Source organism: Eupeodes corollae, chromosome 2, assembly GCF_945859685.1.
Source record: "Eupeodes corollae chromosome 2, idEupCoro1.1, whole genome shotgun sequence".
Taxonomy (NCBI): Eukaryota; Metazoa; Arthropoda; class Insecta; order Diptera; family Syrphidae; genus Eupeodes; species Eupeodes corollae.
Window position 1 is genome coordinate 32,126,271 of NC_079148.1, and position 17,896 is coordinate 32,144,166.

Below are 17,896 nucleotides of genomic sequence, written 5' to 3' on the forward strand. Positions count from 1 at the left end.
AATGAAGTTTTAACATTGCAAGAAATATTTTGAATTCATGCAATTATCGAACTTAGATTCCTTAATACTAAATATATTAAATAAAATACCTTATCACCCATTTTCTAGGGATGTTTTGCAAATTGAAAAACCAAAACAAAAAACATAGAAACTATTGCAGGATAAAATCTTAAACGTGTGTTTTTAACATAAAAACCATTTCAATGCAAATTTTAAGTTATAGTTAAAATTTTGAGCGGGTGAAATTAAAATTTCAGATTAAACTGTATTGTCTGCAGGCCATTACTTAGCTAAATGAAGTGAAAAGAAAAAAAATAGAAAACTTTTCAAGACACTTGTGACGATATTGCAAATAATAAACAACTAATAAATGGTAGATTATTAACAAGAAATTACCCAGTAAGAAAATTGTTTAACCATATCTTAGCAGTCTTCATAAGATTTTATGTAAGGGACGCAACGAAAAACATAGAAAATATTGTTTCTTAAATTAAAAATTTTCGCAACTGATTACTTTGTAAACAAATTAACTTTTCAAAAACACACAATTTTGAACTTTTTTCGATGAGGAAAAAACATAGAAAACATCGAATGAAGAAATATAAAATAATAGAACTGATTACCTTTCGGTGGAAATTGCAAAAAGTATCCTTATTTTTTGTCTAACGGTAGAAACTCAACTTTACCCCAATTTTCCCTACGCTCATATAGAAAGTGTATGTTACTCCGTAGGAATACAAGTACACGTACACGCGCGTTAACGGGAAGTCCGCGCAGCGCAACCAGAATCGAAGAATCTGATTCTGAATTTATATTTTTTATTATACTCGTGAATGCGAGGAGAACAAAAATAAAAATAAAAATCTCTAAGGCTGTGGCCAACATATTTCCTCAAAAGTAGAATACTCGTACTCATAGATAAAATCCAATATACTTAATAGGGATCCTTATAAGGAACCATTGCCATATTACCTAAAGAAAGTTGTCTTATTCTTAAAGCTGTTTTGTTAGTGTATTTTGTTAACTTGAAATTCAGTTTCATGGCTCATTAGTGACAATAAAAATTCAATTAAACGCATGTAGCGGCCTGATCCACAAGCGTCAAGTTAATTATTTTTGGCTTGTCATGCACGCTTCTTCAAAACGTTTAAATATGACAGATTTCGGAGCGGAGCGGTATATCGTATATTATAGCTCACTTAACTTACATTTACATTTAACCTACCCCTCTAAGGAAATGTAAACTTTTTTTATGTCGCGAAACTAAGTTTAGGAATATAAAAGCGGCCGGCAAAAAAGTATCTACTTGCTATGTATCGCACTTATTAAAGTATCTCTCTTTGTGTTTCTATGTTTTTTTGCAAGTGGCAGGAAAATTGGGTTAGATTAAGGGGTGACATAGATATTATTGGGGCTGTTATTTTTATATGAACTAGACACGTAGGTATGTTATAGTACCTCGGTATGAGCTTAGTGATAGTGAGTTATGAGCTAAGTTGATTGTGATGAGGACTGACGACCGCGACGAGGAGAGGTGATAATTATGCGAATGAAAACAATGACGACATCATACTGTCAGTATCTATCAGTATACCTTGTTGAAAGTCGAGTGTTCTATATGTAACATTCATATGGGAGTTAAGTGAGTGACAGCAAAGCAAATAATATGTATCTGCAGTTTTGACGGATGACGGATGCTTCTATGGGGAATGAATTTTATACATAAAGGATTTTTTTATTTCATTGCTATCTCGCAGGCAATATTATGATAATCAAGAAATTCTGTTAACGAGATAATTATGAATGAAATGAGCAACAGCTGGTTACAGTTCAAGAAGTAAGGGTTGTAGATAAAGTGAGTTTTGCCAAAAAGTGATTTCCATAATTTCATTGTTTTGTGGGTTTGGTTTATGATTGGTATGAATTTTATTGAATAGAGGAGTATAAAAATGAGTGTTTGTTTTAATTTATTATGATTTTATTGGATTGACTGGTATATGGTTATATCCTCCGTCTTTTATTTGGTGATGATGAATGACGAATGATGACTAATAGTTCAAATTATACTAACTCATACTAGAAGAATATGAGTGGAAAGTCAAAAAATATGCAATGCACAAACTGAACTAATTCAATTTAAGTTTTATTTTAAATTCTTATTAAATTGTGTTTTCAGAGATAAATAACTTTGAAACAGAATAAGACTAAGACACTTTTTTTAAAATCGACGTTTGTAGATTTGTCTTGCTTAAAACGATAACAAAATATTAGTAAAAATATTTTGTGTGAGATAAATAATTTGAAGTCAATATCTTTCATTTTTCTCCTAATATACTTGTGTCGAAAAACATTTTTTATAAGTTTTTTTGTTGTTTGTTTGTATTTTCTTGTGTTTTCGAAAAAGTTGTCAGTTGAGTTTTTCTAACAGATTAGCTAAAACTTACCAACAATATTTTGCAACTTACAGTTTTATTTCAAAATTTATTACTTTTAACGAGATTTTTAGTCGAAAACTATTTTTTTCCAATTTTATTAGCATTTATTGAATGTTATTATTTCTGATATGAACAAATAAAAATTGGATTTTTCTAATAAGATTTTGCACAAAATGAAATAATTTTGAAGTCAATACTTTTGTTTATTCACGAGATATTGAGAATTGAAAATCTATTTTTAGCAATTTCGCATACTATATTTGCAGATTTTAATTATGAAATATGAAAAAAAACTGCTAGATTTTTAAAAAGGCTTTACTGAATGTCGAAGACAATATTTTCCTTAAGATGAAATTTGTTTGAAATCAATATTTATAATTTTTGAAAAGGTAACTTCATTTTTAGTTGTGGTAATATTTTGTAGGTTTGTATTTTTTGTAAAAAAAAACTCTCAATTCGATTCTTCTCAAAATTTTATTAGAAGTCTTGGCCACATTAATTATTTTGGATAACGATAATTTGTTTGTTCAGAAGAAAAGAGAAGTCGAAAAAAGTAAGTTCCCGATTTTTTTGCGTTGCTACAGAAAGGTACCGTTTATTTGTTTTTAAGTTTTTTTACAAACTAATCAACCGATTTCAATTACTCTTTTTTTGCACAAGCGTTGGTATTGTCTTAACAAGATTTGATAATCAATAAGTTCATAATTTTTTTTGACTTTTAAACAAAATTCAAGTTAATTTTTCAAAATTCTATATCTCAGAAAGGGGTTAACATTTTTTAACGTAAGCCAAATTTCCTAACAAAAGTAATTAAAAAAAACAGCTCCAACGATTTTCAAATAAAGTATCTTTGAAAAATTAAATGGCATTAAAATTTTTGAAGAAAAACCTATTTTGTATGTGAATTTTTAAATCTTAAATCCTCAAAACAATTTAATGAAGGTTTCTATGTAGCTTTTCCTTCAATATACTGTTAGTTGCTTTTCATTACTTGTATTAAAAAATTTATTATTTGTCAGTAGTAAGGTAGATTTATACCGTAACTCTGTAAATTGTGCAATATAGTTTAAGAAAAAATGTAAGAATATTCTGCTACAATAAATACAATACAATACAAAAAATATAAAAAATATTTTTGAACAGACTTTTTGAGTACATGAACCAGTTTGTACGATATAGCCTCTCATTTTAATTGGGAGTCCTTTGTGTATCTTTATGTACTATTATCTGTATAACAACATTTATTTAAAGTCTATTTTTCTGCTGGTTATTGAAATATGGACGACAAAAAAAGCTTTTCCGAACATTCGAAGGTACGTACACTTCACACGCATACACAGACATTTCTCTAGCCTAGGGACCTTGAAAAGTCGAAAAATTAAAATTTTTGTTTTCAAATTCGGCCCGTTTGCAATAACGTCCCATGGGAAGTTAAATTAAAAATAAACTTCAGGCATAATAATTTAAATATCATTTTTGACATATAACCGCCACGGTTGTCTTGATCATTTCTAATCTGAAGATTCAATGTGTGATGATGAAGACTTTTCCCAAACACTTGTGGACGTACATCGGCAATAACTGAACTCACCATCATTCAGTTTCTATGGATAGAATGGTGTCCAAACGTATTGTTTTTCGACTTTGTCTTTAAACTAATTTTATCTTACAAGAAATATTGTTTTCAACATTCCGTAAAATTGTGACAAAAATTGAACTGACACTTTTTTTTACAAAGAATAAAAACCTAAAAAAAAACAATACTATAGCTTGGTAAAATTTTATTTTCTACTCGCATTTCTTTTAAAAAATAGAGATACTGTCGTCGAGCTTGTTTCATCTTATAGAAAATATTGTTTTCGACACCCAGCGAAATTCTTATAAAAATCCTACAGTCAATTTTTTTCATAAAAATTAAAATCTACAAAAAAAAGTACACAAAATTATTAAAAATTGATGTTCGGTTCTCGATATTTTGTAAATACGTGAAGGTATTTATTTCAAAATGATTTCCTTCTGTGATAAATTTTTAAGAAAAATCCAATCTGGGTTTGTTTACAAAAGAAATACAAATTTTAAAAATGATACTAAAATTGGTGAAAATTGGTTTCCGACTAAAAATCTTGTTCACAAAATTTCATTATATACAAAATACTGTTGGTCGTTTTTAGATCTTTTTTAGAATAATTTAACCGATAATTTTTTTTTAACAAAATACGAAAATTTACAAACCATTTTAGCAAGACTAATCGACAGACAGGATGGTAAGTTATCAATGTGGGTCGCTAGCCAGCCTCTTTTTCAAAATTTGTATTTGAAAATCGTTAGAGCGGTTTGTTTTTAAATTAATTTCTTATGTATTTTTTCAATTTTTGTTTGAAAACATTTTTTGTATGCAGTCATTCATTTCATAAAAAATGATGATTTAATTTCTAGATATCGAATTTCGAAAAAAATGTTTTATATTTTTTTAAAAATTAAAAATAATGTAATTTTTTATCATCAAATACTTTTGAAATTATTTAAGAGCTTGTGCAGAAAATAATTATTGAAATCGGTTGCTTAGTTCTTGAGAAAATTTATAAATAAAAATGCGGTTATATGGGGGATCTTTCTTTCTGGGTAACTGAGCACTACTGTTGATTTTAGTTTTTTGAACAATGATAAAAAAACGACTAACGCGATTCGGCCTTGATTTTGAAATTTGAAGTCAATGCACCCTATGGTTTGGGCTCAATGGTATAGGACAGACAGACAGACGGACGGAATCGGGGCACACACTTTTTTCGACTTCTCTACCATCGTAATGTTACCTTTGATTAAAATTTCGAGTTCCAAAAAGTTTAACGAATGCAATACTTGTCATATAGTTTTTAGTAGTAAGGTTACAGTCGTAAGAAATAAATAAATTGGATGGCGCAACAGCCCGTTTGAGAACTAGGGCCTAGTGACTGAGAACTCTCAACCATTCCTGTGTGCGAGTACTATTATCAGATATGGAAGGGACCTACAGTTTAAAGCCAAATCCAAACGGCAAATTTGAGAAAGCACTTTTCATGACAAGAATTACTCTTGGAGTATTTGTTAATTCCTCGCAAGAGTCAGTACCCGTCAAAAAAACTTTAGGTGGCATAGGCAGGGATCGAACCCAAGACTCCTTGCATGACAGTCCATCATGCCACGGGTTCTTCAATAAATAAAGATAGAAAATATATTAAATAATTTTTTCAGAGAAAAACATATTTTCATGATTGACTTTAAAATGCCAACCTATTATTTTCCAAAGTATATACGTACTGTGCTATTGACTTCTTTAAGTTTTGTGTTATAAATTCGAATACTGACTTCAAAAGACTACATATTTTCATATCAATACATTTTGGCTTTACCCGTTATCACCTTAAAAAAACACGAAGAGTAAGTTAAATTCTGGAAATGCTTGTTTGGCAAACAATATCCATGGAAAACAAATTACAATCTTATGATTTATTGAGTCAACTATATGACAAACTTTACTCTCAATATTCTTGAAAGAAATATATTTTATGATTGTTTGAGTTATGAGTTTCAAGAAAATAATAATTTACAAAAAAGTAAATAGAAATTATTCAAAGGGAGAACAGATTGAAGAACGGAAAAGGCAAAATTTTTTGCAATAGTTTGAATAATTTATGAATCAGGTTTTGATTTTCCAGGTGTTATTTTAGGGAACAAATAAAAACAATTCTACGAATTCATCATGTTTATCTTAGTTTAATGTCCAATAGTTAATTTCCTGCAACCAATCGTTTAACATGTTGACGCTTAACATAAAAGTTAATATATTCGAAGTCTTCCTCATCAAAAAGTTTTAACTGAATTTAATGCAATTAAAAGTAAAACGTAATCTATTTATAAGTGATTTTTGATGGGTTGATAAGATGTGATGTTTGTTTTAAAAGAACAGTTTGCTTTTATTTATAAATTTAAGAGGAAATATCCTCTTACGAAAGAAAATCAGAAGCTATACGTTACCTCCATAGTTTTGAAAATTCAAGAACATGAGGTGCTGTATAAAGTTTACTTTATAAACAAATTCTTAATTTGAAGTGCTGAAAACATGGAGGGACTATAAAATGAAAGTGAATTTAAAAAAAACGAAAATTACGTTGTAATTAAATGAGAGAGTTATGAATGCATTCAAAACTTTTGCGATAACGAATATTTGAAAATATTTTATCCATTTTGTTCACTTTATTTTAAACATAAAGTCATTGCTTTATGCAAAACATAAATATTCAAACCACTGGAGCAAGGCCAAGCAGTGAGTGGTGTTAATTCTGAGTTCACTGTAATTTTTTGAAGATTATGAAATTTTCAAGAATCTAGCTGACTGCACTTATTTGATAAGAAAATAAAATATCAATGTTGAAAGTCATTGACTTCCACAATCATTTTAATATCCCATTTTTATAAGTTAAACTCTGTTTTTGAGTATGATAACCATGCATTATGTACACTGATAATAGATATCCTAAAATATAGTTATCTGGTTAAATTATAATGCACATTAAACATATTTAAATTATGATACATAATAACATTTGTTCGTTTTATGCCTTGTACATGTAAAGGGTGGTTAAATTTTAAAGGCCTTTGTTGATTGTGAACCACACCTAAACGTCAAGTTTTTTTCTGAATTTCATTTGACATTTTACGATTTGATACTAATCCAATTTGAACCATTTAAACATACACAGGAGTTTAAGTTACTCAGGCTTATTCTGAAAATGGTCCTTCATTTGGCAATATTCTTCCAAAATATGGCCGATCAGGCAGTTACTGTGAGTATTGTTCGCTATCGTGAGATGATAACGAACTTTTTATGACCCAAATTGGAAGATATGGATGTCTACGATATGTGGTTTCAACAATTGCCACTGACCACACAACTACCGAAACAATAGCTCTTTTGTTAGTTATTTGAAAAAATAATACGTCCATAATCCAGCCACAATTCAAGATTTTAAAGATGATATAATGCGGCACATCAACGGGAAAGAACCTTAATTATGCCTCTGTGTCATCAAATATTTTGACCATCGAATGGAGGTGTGCCGTGAAGTCACGGCGGCCATTTGGCCGACATTTTGTTCCATACACAATTGAACTATATTATCATTATAAAAAGAAATGACACTAACTTCCTAAATATTTTGTGTTTCATTCAAAACCAACATCGGCCCTTAAAATCTAACCGCCTTTTATATTTATATTTAATGAATCCAAAATTCTCTTCTCACTCAATTATTGTATCAAGAAAACAAATAATGCAATTTGATCAGAACGCAGATTTCAGGGTTAAACACAATATGTGGTATTTAAAGTGCCATTAAGTCTGTGAGTTTGAAATACAATCTCACTCAAACAGTGGGGTAGAATTATTAATTGAATATAGACAAAAATTAACTAAACTATATATTAGAGCACTCTGAAAGTTCATTCCATGTTTATTTTTAAGTCAAGGTGAGGAAATAATTTAGTTCAAATATTTTCTAAATGAACAAACACGTGTCATGTTTTTAGGTGGATATAGTTTTTAAATATTACAGAGGTAGGTTTCGTTAAGAAAATCGACACATTTTGGAGCCAGGAAAAAACTTGTTTAGTTAAAATGGTATATTCTTCAAATTAATAGATTTCACCTCTGTCTCAAAATGGCACAAGCTCGTTCGAACCATCAGTCAAAAAATAAGTAAAGCTGAATTCTACCCCAAAAAAAACGTTTTTTCGATATGTCAAAAACGGACAAATGAAGTCTCTCGCACCATTTTGCCTTTTTCAACTTAAAGATCCTATTTTATGAACTTGAATATTTTGTAGGCGAAATTTTGTAGAATAAATTAATTTTTTTATATGTTCTACCCCACTGTGTCAACCCGAATGACCGCCATACCGACAGAAACGCGACTTGTTGTCGACAAAATTGCCTAAAAAATTATAAGATAACTGAAAAGCATCTGTTGAAAAAAACATTTTATTTTTTTTCCTTGTGTTTCGTTTAAACAACAGACATTTTTTTTTGAAAAATTACAAGTAGACAACATTTCGTTATCTGCGTGGACTTATTATTATGTATTTAGTTTTTATAAATGATTTTTCTGTTTATTCAAATGGTTCTAAATAAATTATGGGTGTCATAATAATACTGAACTTATACATTATTTGTATAAGTATCTATAGTTTTGCTCGTGGTTAATGGGTTAATGGTTATGGTGCGTAGTCCGTTGTATAGGGCTGACAGTTTTCCACGTCTGATGCGAAATCTATAAGTGGCAGACAATGCCACCTAAGACAATATTTTTTGAACTAGAGTCAGAGTAACTTTCTCGTCTGTTTCGAAGGAATTGTTGAAATTTTTTTAAGAGAATACTTTAAAAATTGTCGTGTATAAAGAATTGCTGATATTTATTATACATCGCTTAGGTTTAGATGATCTTAAATGGATCTTAAAACTATGAATAAGTACATTGTAAAATAAATTGCACGACTGTTCGTACGAACAAAAAAAAACTTGCAATTTCATTTATTTTGTATGTAAATATAAAATGTTTAATATGTAGTTTCTTTAAAAATCTTTTTGGAGTCTTACTAAGAATATATTAATATAGATTGTATAATTGATTTTGGATAAAAATTGTTGATATGTTTTCGAGACATCGAATTTCTTAGAAAATGACTATATTTTTAAAAATCCAATTATTAAAACAATATGAGAGCTTGTACTTAAAACATATATTGAAATCGGTTCATGAGTTCTTTAGAAAATTTAAAAACAAAATAATGGTTCTTTGGGGGTTTTCTTCAAGCCATTTTTTTTATTGAAAGAATCCAAGTGAGGAAAAAGAAATTTAAAGACAACTAAATAAAAATCAGTGGTTTCGTTTTTGAGAAAATTCGATTTTTCGAATTTTGACCAACGAATATACAAATTGGGACTGCTGTTATTTTAAGGAAAAAAAATACGCGAAGCTGCTTAAAACCTTAGTTCCCAAGTTTGAACTCAATTGACCTAATAGTTTGATCTGTAGATGCGAGAACAGACCGACATACATGGGGGATCTACTTTTTTTGACTTCTCTACTATCGTATTGTCATGTTTGATTAAAACCTCAAGTCCGAAATTTCTTACGAATGCAAAACTTGCCATATAAATAGTGCTACATTTACTTCAAAGACAGTAGGAATTTTTAACAATGCTTCAAATCTCCAAGTGAAATAACTGAGGGATAAAAGAATAGCCCTTTATCAGAAACAATTCAAATGCAAATAGTGACCTCATTTAGGTATTTAAAATTTCGTCTGAAAAAAAGTGGATTTACTTAAAATAAAATGTAGGTGTTCTGTAAAGCTTTAAATAATTAAATGAAGAGATCTAAGGCCTCTAGACGTGTGAAATTGCAGCAATCTGGTTGATTTGGCAACTTCAATTGAATTGTATATTATAAATATTGACGTTATAAAAGAGTATTATAAATTCGAAAAATATTCAACAATCTTTTTTATAAATCAAAAAACTGAAAAACAAATATTTGTCATCTGGAAAATTCTAAAAAAAATCATGTTGCATCAAAAACTAAAGTTTTTGACACCTGGTACTTTTTATGAAAAATAGAAGACGCAGTATTCTTACAAAAAATTATAACCTATAAAAAACCAACAGTAAAAGTTCAAAAGAGTTGATTTTCGACACGAATATCTTGGCAACATTAGAGTTATTGGTTTTACACTATTTTTATATAATAAAAATATATTGTTTATAATATTTGATACATTTTATGTATGTATGTACAGTCGTGGCCACAAAACGAATGTACCCTATTCTCTTCAATAAAGGTTTCTTGTATCACTTTTTGTCTGTTTTTTTAACGGTGAACAACTAAAATTATCTCAATATGAAAACGGTATGTCACCTAAGGTTCAAAGATGTTTTTCTTTTAAACAAAGCGCTTTATTTGTTGTTAAGTCGCAGTGCAGATGGTCACGTAATTAAGTCATTACATTTAAAACAGCTTTTATATTATGCCATGTAGATATTTTATCAAAATGTATTAAAACTGTTTTATTATTAAGGAAATGTATTAATAAAAATTAAAATATGTAATTGATAATAGTTACCGGAAAAAATAAAACCTCTACTTCATGTTAAGGAAAAATTATTGTCAAATGCTTCAAAAAGTACAAAAATGTTATAAAAGTAAGCATATTAGTAGGTTTTGCTAGAGGTAAAGTTAGGACCGCAGTTCAATATTTAAAAAAACACCAAACCTTTGAGAACCTACCTCGAAAAAGCTACGAAAAACGAGAACAGAACATTAGTTAGGCTTTCTAAAGTGAATCCATTTTTAACATTCGTTCAATTAAGAGCCCAAATAGAGGAGAACTATGATGTACAATTATCAGCAAGAGCCATACGAAGGCGACTTCATGAACAACATTTTAATATACGAATCGCTAGACGTAAGCCCAACCTGTCCAAACAAATATTGCTCGAAGAATGAGGTTTGTTAAAGATTACCTTTAATAAAGTTCAAATTTTTGGAATGTGGTCGTGTAGAGCGACGAATCCAAGTTCAACGTTTTTGGAAGTCACAGAAGACGGTATATGAGGCGTCCGCCATTGAAAGAATTGGACCCGAAATACACAAAAAAAAACTATAAAACATGGAGAGTTTTTTGTAATGGGTTGGGGATGTTTTACATCATCAGGAGTTGGTGCATTGGTGCAAATTTATGTAAATATGACAGGAGAAATGTGCAATGACATTTTGGACAGTGATTTAAATAGGGATTATGCTGACAATTTACCGTTAGTCTGGATATTTCAACAGGACAACGACCCGAAGCATTGCTATATGGTCGTTAAATCCAGGTTTGAATCAAATTCAATCCAAGTCCTGGAGTGGCCTGCTCAAACCCGGATCTGAATAGAAAATCTATGGGGTACAATAAAAAAACATTTGCGGCTAGAAAACCTACGAATAAGGCTTCTCTTTGAAACGTTGTTAAAAAAGAGTGGCAAAAATAACTCCTGCCCAGTGTTCAAAGCTTGCAGGTACAATGGAAAAAAAAATGCGCAGAAGTAATAAAACCGAAAGGATGTTCAACTCAATACTATCTGCCGAAAGGTTAAAAAGTTGCCCTCAATAGGGTTACTTATTTATAAACGTACTTCAATGCAGATGGCTTAATTATATGTCTACTTCCAAAATCGATTAAATCAACATATCTTTACTGTACTAAATTTTTCAAAGATATTTTTTAAAAATAAAATATCATCTGAACTTCTGGCTACTAAATGTATATTTTGCATAAATAAATTAATTTATCATTGTGTTAAGTTTCTTCATTTGCAACGTAATCTTTTGCTGTTAATTGTATGACCACAAGAAAAAGTTAAAACTGATTTTCGAATAGAATATATCGAGAATATATGAAGGTATTGCCTTCGAAATTATTTCATACTATATTGTTGTCAGGTTGTTTTGTTAGAAAACAACCAATTGCAAATTGTTTCTTGAGAAAAAAATAACTTTAAAAAATGCTATTTAAATTGGCTTTGACTAAAATATCTCAGAAACAAAAACAGTTATTGCAATCAAACTGATTTTATTAAATGTACAATGTTTTTGTTAAGTTTTTTTGACTTAAGAACCAAGAAAGATATTGAATTCAAATTTAGTTTATCGAACATTCACAAAATATTTGTATTAATATTTTGTAAAACTTTTAGAAATATCGACTTGTTGGTAACAAGATCTTCTCAAAACATCACCGTTTTCAGTGATAAGTCAAGAAGAATTTAATTTGAAAAGCTTGCATCAAGGTATACCCAAACAAAATTTAACTGACCCAGGAGTTAATAAGTAATGAAGTAGTTAGAGATTTACCTTTATTCAAATCGGAAACCAATCTTCAGCGATGGGGCTAATTTTGGATGAGTGCGGCTACGTCAATAAACTAAATTATTGAATCTACAATCTACTTTGGATAATATAGTACCCAATGCATAAAATATGGCGTCATCGGTCCATATGTATTTTCTTTTAAATTGACGTGCTATAGTTAATTACCATTTTGTTTACTTAATAAGATAGTTTGGTTTTAACAAAAGAAGAAATCGAATGACACCTCATTCTTAATAATATTCGTTCTTCGCGAGAGTTTCGCAAAAATGGCCTACAGTCATAGCGACATAACATTTCGATAGGGGATTTTCTGAGGTTCTTTAAACTACTCCTCTGATACTTAAACTTTGAACTACAAATAAAAATAGCTCCGATCTACAACATTACAAAATTTCACAGTACTTTTAACATTGGTGAGTCTAAATTTTAGCTTTTCCCGAATCAAGAAGATGGTATTCAAAAAGATCCTCAGTTCGCGTATTGTTTTATCGGCACCAAGATCGAGTCTCTGGGGCTCAACCTGGAAATGTGAAACCGAGTTGTTATAAAAGACAGTATAGGCCATATTTACCATCAGTCAAATTTAGCCTGATGTAAGGTCCAGCCTTATAAAAAATTTAAATTTTGGATGTACCTATAGAAGTAATTTGGGACATTTCTTTATCTGATACTTACTTCTTCTCTATTGATTCACCCGTAACTCGCAATACGACGGAAACTCTAAGCAATGGAGTTTATGTAGAAATTAACTTTTGTTTAAATTTGACTTGTTTCCATAAATCTTTTCTTCTTATTCGTTACAGACACATTAATTTTTCCCAACACCCGCGCAGTCACACAGTTGCAACAAGTAATTTGATGCAATACCGATTTAATCAACAAACTCTTTTAAGCCGCCCACAAAACTGCTTCAGCTTTAGATCTTAACTTCTTGCACTAAAAACAAAAAAATACTCCGAAACCACCTTTACTATGAGATCATCCACCATTAAGACAAAATATATAAATTCAACCAAAAAAGCTCACGTTTAATTTTCTTCTTTTTTAACCGAAATTTCTAAAATGTCTACCGTATAATTAAATTAATTATCTGATCATCAAACCAAGTCACTGACCATAGATTATTGTTGTCATAATTCGAATAACCGTTTTTAATAATTTTGATTTTTTTTTGTTTTTTGGTGTTCTATTTTTGTTGGTTTCTAGCACTGAGTATGTGAAACACGTGAATTACGACCGCGCTTGCAGATCATGACTGATTGCTCTACTAGCAAACAGATCAGTCAAGACCTCCAACACTTTTTCAAAATAATTTTTTTTTTTAAGTTCTTAATAATTTTATGAGTAGGAGCAATCTTCTGGGTGAATTTTTTTGTAATTTGTTTTTGTTCGTCAATATGTTTTGGAGCCGCCGCCGCCGCCGCTTCGCTAACCGTCAGCGTTCCGATATTGAGAAATTGTATGTTAATAAAATGTATGTTTGTTTACATTAAATTTGTAGTACTCTCTCGCTGATTCCTTATTCTTCGGGATCCCACCGCCTCCACTCCACCATAGAACAACTTCTGTAGATATCTGGGGCCTTTACAAGAAAATTCATATGCGTTGACGCGTTCGTCCGTTTGTCGTGGGTGTGGTATGGTTTGGTTTGGAAGTTTTATAGAGCTGATGTTGTTGCTGCTGCTGCTGCAGAGGCAGGCAATCAAGTGCAGAATAAAAACATATGGCACGTTCCCTGGTTAAACAAATGGTGTTGCATGGCCAATATTATACGGAGGAGGAGGAGTAGTACCATTGCCACTGAACCGTAATATTCAAATGCCACTAACTCGGGAAAATGTTAATAAACATTTCGTCACCCTTGCAACACTTTGTGACGATGAAAGAGTTGTCTTCCTTTTTTTTCAAGTAGATATATTGTGGTGTTTACCTCTTAAAGTGCCCACTTAATATGCGAAGGGATTCTCTGGTATTCCGAATTACCCTCACTCCCCGCATACATCACTTCATCTACTAAACTGACAATTCTGAGAAATATCATAACTTAAGAACTTCTGGAATTTGTCTTGTGGTATTTTTTGTTTTTTGTTTTCTCATCGTAGAGGATCTAATTTTTATTCGATTGTGTTTATTAACTTTGTCAGTTTTTGTTGTTTATTTAATTGTTTTTTGTTTTTTTTTTGTTCGCATGTGATTTAGTATACACGCAATATTGAGAAAAGTGTGTATATTAATGTGGAGGATTTATGATTGTTTCTAGGTGTCGATATGGAAAAAAAATAAAAATAAGTGGGTTTTTGAAAACAGAGGCATATTTGCGTATACAGTGCTGTGGGCAGAAAATTATCAGTTGATATTATATGAATTTTTACAATTAAAACTAATTGTAATTTGAATCTATTTCCATGCACTGTTTTAATTACTTTGGTTTGTATTCGAAGAATATAAATTGCTAACTACATTTAATTAAAAAGTGTCACTCAATTGTAATTAAATTTCATAAATGTAATTGAAAACAGAGTAATAATCAACAATGCAGTAATAATTAATTTTCAGTAATCATTACACACAAATTTAATTAAACATTTTTTTCGTGAGTTACATTTTACACGATATTACAAAACAATTGTATAGATGTATGGCTTATGACTCCATAGATAAACTTTTAAAGATAAAATGTATTGTTAGTTGTTAGTATTGTTAGTTTCTCGGCATCAAGTCAGTTCAATTCCTTTTTTTTCATTTTCAATTCCACTTATTATCTTGATTTTCAATAACACTCTGTTTTTTTTTTTAATTTCTGTGCTGTGAGAACGTCTCAAAAAATATGCTAAGCCTGCTTTTCATAGGCCAAGTCACATAATGTTGCTATGATTTAATGAATTAAAATAGGCAGCTATCCGAACTTATAACTTCGTATTCATAGCCACCTGTCTTTTAGAAATAAGTTTTAAAATATCGACAGCAACATTTTTTATAAGATAGGTACATAACTCAGACAATTTTTTACCGAAGTATATAGTAATTTTCTTAACGATTTTGTACTTAAATTAGGCAGTTTGCACTTTAGAAGTGCGCAAATTTGGCCAAAAACCAAAGTATCGTAAAACTCTATCGTACTTTTGTAGCAGTTAATAAGTAAGTACAAAATTCATTAACTCATCAAAATTAAAAAAAAAAACTAGGGTGCGACCCGCACTGATAGCTTTACTTCTGTCGATTTGTCTTTTTTCTCACAATGTTACCAGATGTCAAAAACGTTATTCTTTGTTGCACACAATTATTTTAGAAATAGAATAATTTTTTGATTGTAAAAGATTCGAGGTGACAAATATTCAAATTTTTGATGGTCCTTTCTGCATCCTTCTGCGTTATTATCTGTATAACAAAATATAGGGACCTTGAAACGTTGAGAAATGTGAAAAATTTCAACTCGTCAAATTGGATTGATTACAATAACTTTTTAAAAAAATTTTAGGAGCTGTAAGTCCCGCCGTGGACCCTGAAAAAGTCATTGCAAAACACAGCCACCATTTTGAAATCAATCACTTTAAACAAATTAATTTAAGCAGTAAGATATGTTTAATCAAACACCATTCTGTAGATCCCATGTATTTTACAATTTTTTTTTTAAAAAGGTAGGTATGTACTCAAAAAGTCGAAAACCATTTAAATCGGTTTTTAGTTGTTTATTTCGAATTAAGTTTTGTTTTTCTTTAAAAGGTTGTAAGTAACATTTTCGTCAAAATGGTACCATATATTAAAAACAATAGTGCAAATTTGTAAACGTTTAAACCTAAACTATTTTTAAATTCGAAGTCGACTCTGAAAATGAGTTATAGAAACTTAACTATTTGAAAGGTTTGGACGATATAAAATATGCTTTAACGCCAAAGCAATCATCTAACTTTCTTTATCTTTTGCAAGTAAAAAAATTAAATAACATTTTTTTTAAGTTGATTTTGAGCTTGTAAATCAATAACCACGAAATCTATTGGCTTGAATTTATGTAGCTATTATCCCGACAAATCAGCATCATTTCCACCCCACAATCAAAGAGACTACAGCCCCGACAAAATAAAAAAGAATCTGGTACAAAGTGTTGGACTACAATTTCGCGGCAAATCATTTTTGCTCACAAAATCAATCGTCATCTTGGCGGTGAAGGTTATTTGAACAAAAAAGTCCAAACAAAAAATTACAAACGAATTTAATTTTCAAATTGGGCCCTTTATTTGTATCGGGGACGCGACGTCTCGATCTACAATGGAATGTTTTACCACAAAATAACAATACAATTCATTAGTTAGAAGAAGTCTTTAAACTGTTTAGTATTAAGAACAATTTACACAAGACTTTTTAAGTAAAGAACTATTTAAAATGTTGCGTCAATGCTTTCATCAGAAAAAATTAAAGGTTAAACGTCAACTTTTAGGAGTTTATTCTAAAGTTTTTTATTTGAAGGAGAACAAATTGTCATGATTTTTCTAAAATTTGTACTAGATTTTAAAAACCTTGTTTATTGATGTATACAGTTATTTTGGAGGTAATATTATTTTTTGTGTGTAATGTATCCGAGGCGACGAATGCTTTTTGTATTTATACAAAAAAAAATACAGACATCTCTCCAAAAACCTTTTATTAAAAAATAGATCGTATGGAAATCATTTTACATTTCTAATTTATTGTTTATTTACCATTAATAAACCTTTATACTTGTGCTTTTTTCATTAAAACATTAAATTGTTTTCATTAATAAACAAATATGTTTGCACAGTATTGTACCAATATTTTCCTTTTTTTAACCCATAAAACACTTAAAATAGAATTTGAAGTTTTCAATTTTCCATCAAATGAATTTATCTGTCTAGCTAATTAGTAAGTAAAGTAACCGCGCAGATTTGATTATCTCTTATTGCGGTATTGATTTTTGATGTGAACCATTTGGCTTTTGATTTTTTAAATTTAAAATTGGATTTCAATTTCAAATGGAAAAAATAATAGGGTGAGAAATATGTAATTTAATTGAATTTGCAATTAACATACTACTTGAAATATTATTTTTATTTCTATTCGAAGGTTAGTATAGTACTTTTCAATCATTATTTGTTTTTACTTTGATGGTTGATTTTATATTTTCATGAAACTGTCTGGATTGTAATTTTTGTGTAGTTCTATCGTCTTTATTGATTTTCAAAATAAAACAGTATTTTAAGCTTGTCATATAGTAATTCATGTGTCAAAAATATTGAGGCCAAGGGTTACTTGATTTGAATTTCAGTTTTTACAAAAAAGTCTGTCATTGCTCTCACCATATGCCAATGAGCTGACAAAAGCTAAATACGGTAGAGAGATTTTATACCTTAGTCTTAAATTCCATTTTCACATTTTGTACAAAATTATTAGCGACTGTCAAATGTCTTAAGCAATGACTTCTGACAGTTGCAAATATCGATAGTCGTCCATATCTCAACAAGAACCAGTTGAGACATCAACTTCAAATAAATGTTGTTA

At 29.9% G+C, this 17,896-nt stretch overlaps 1 protein-coding gene across 1 annotated transcript in view; it reads right to left on the reverse strand.

Moving 5' to 3' along the window:
• The window catches only part of LOC129948489 (scoloptoxin SSD14-like), a 34,468-nt gene extending 21,084 nt beyond the window's left edge, over window positions 1-13,384 (reverse strand). The window contains exon 1 of the mRNA XM_056059507.1: window positions 13,058-13,384. The gene's annotated coding sequence lies outside the window, so the exon portion shown is untranslated. The remainder of the gene's footprint in view (window positions 1-13,057) is intronic.
• Between the last annotated feature and the right edge of the window lie 4,512 nt (window positions 13,385-17,896).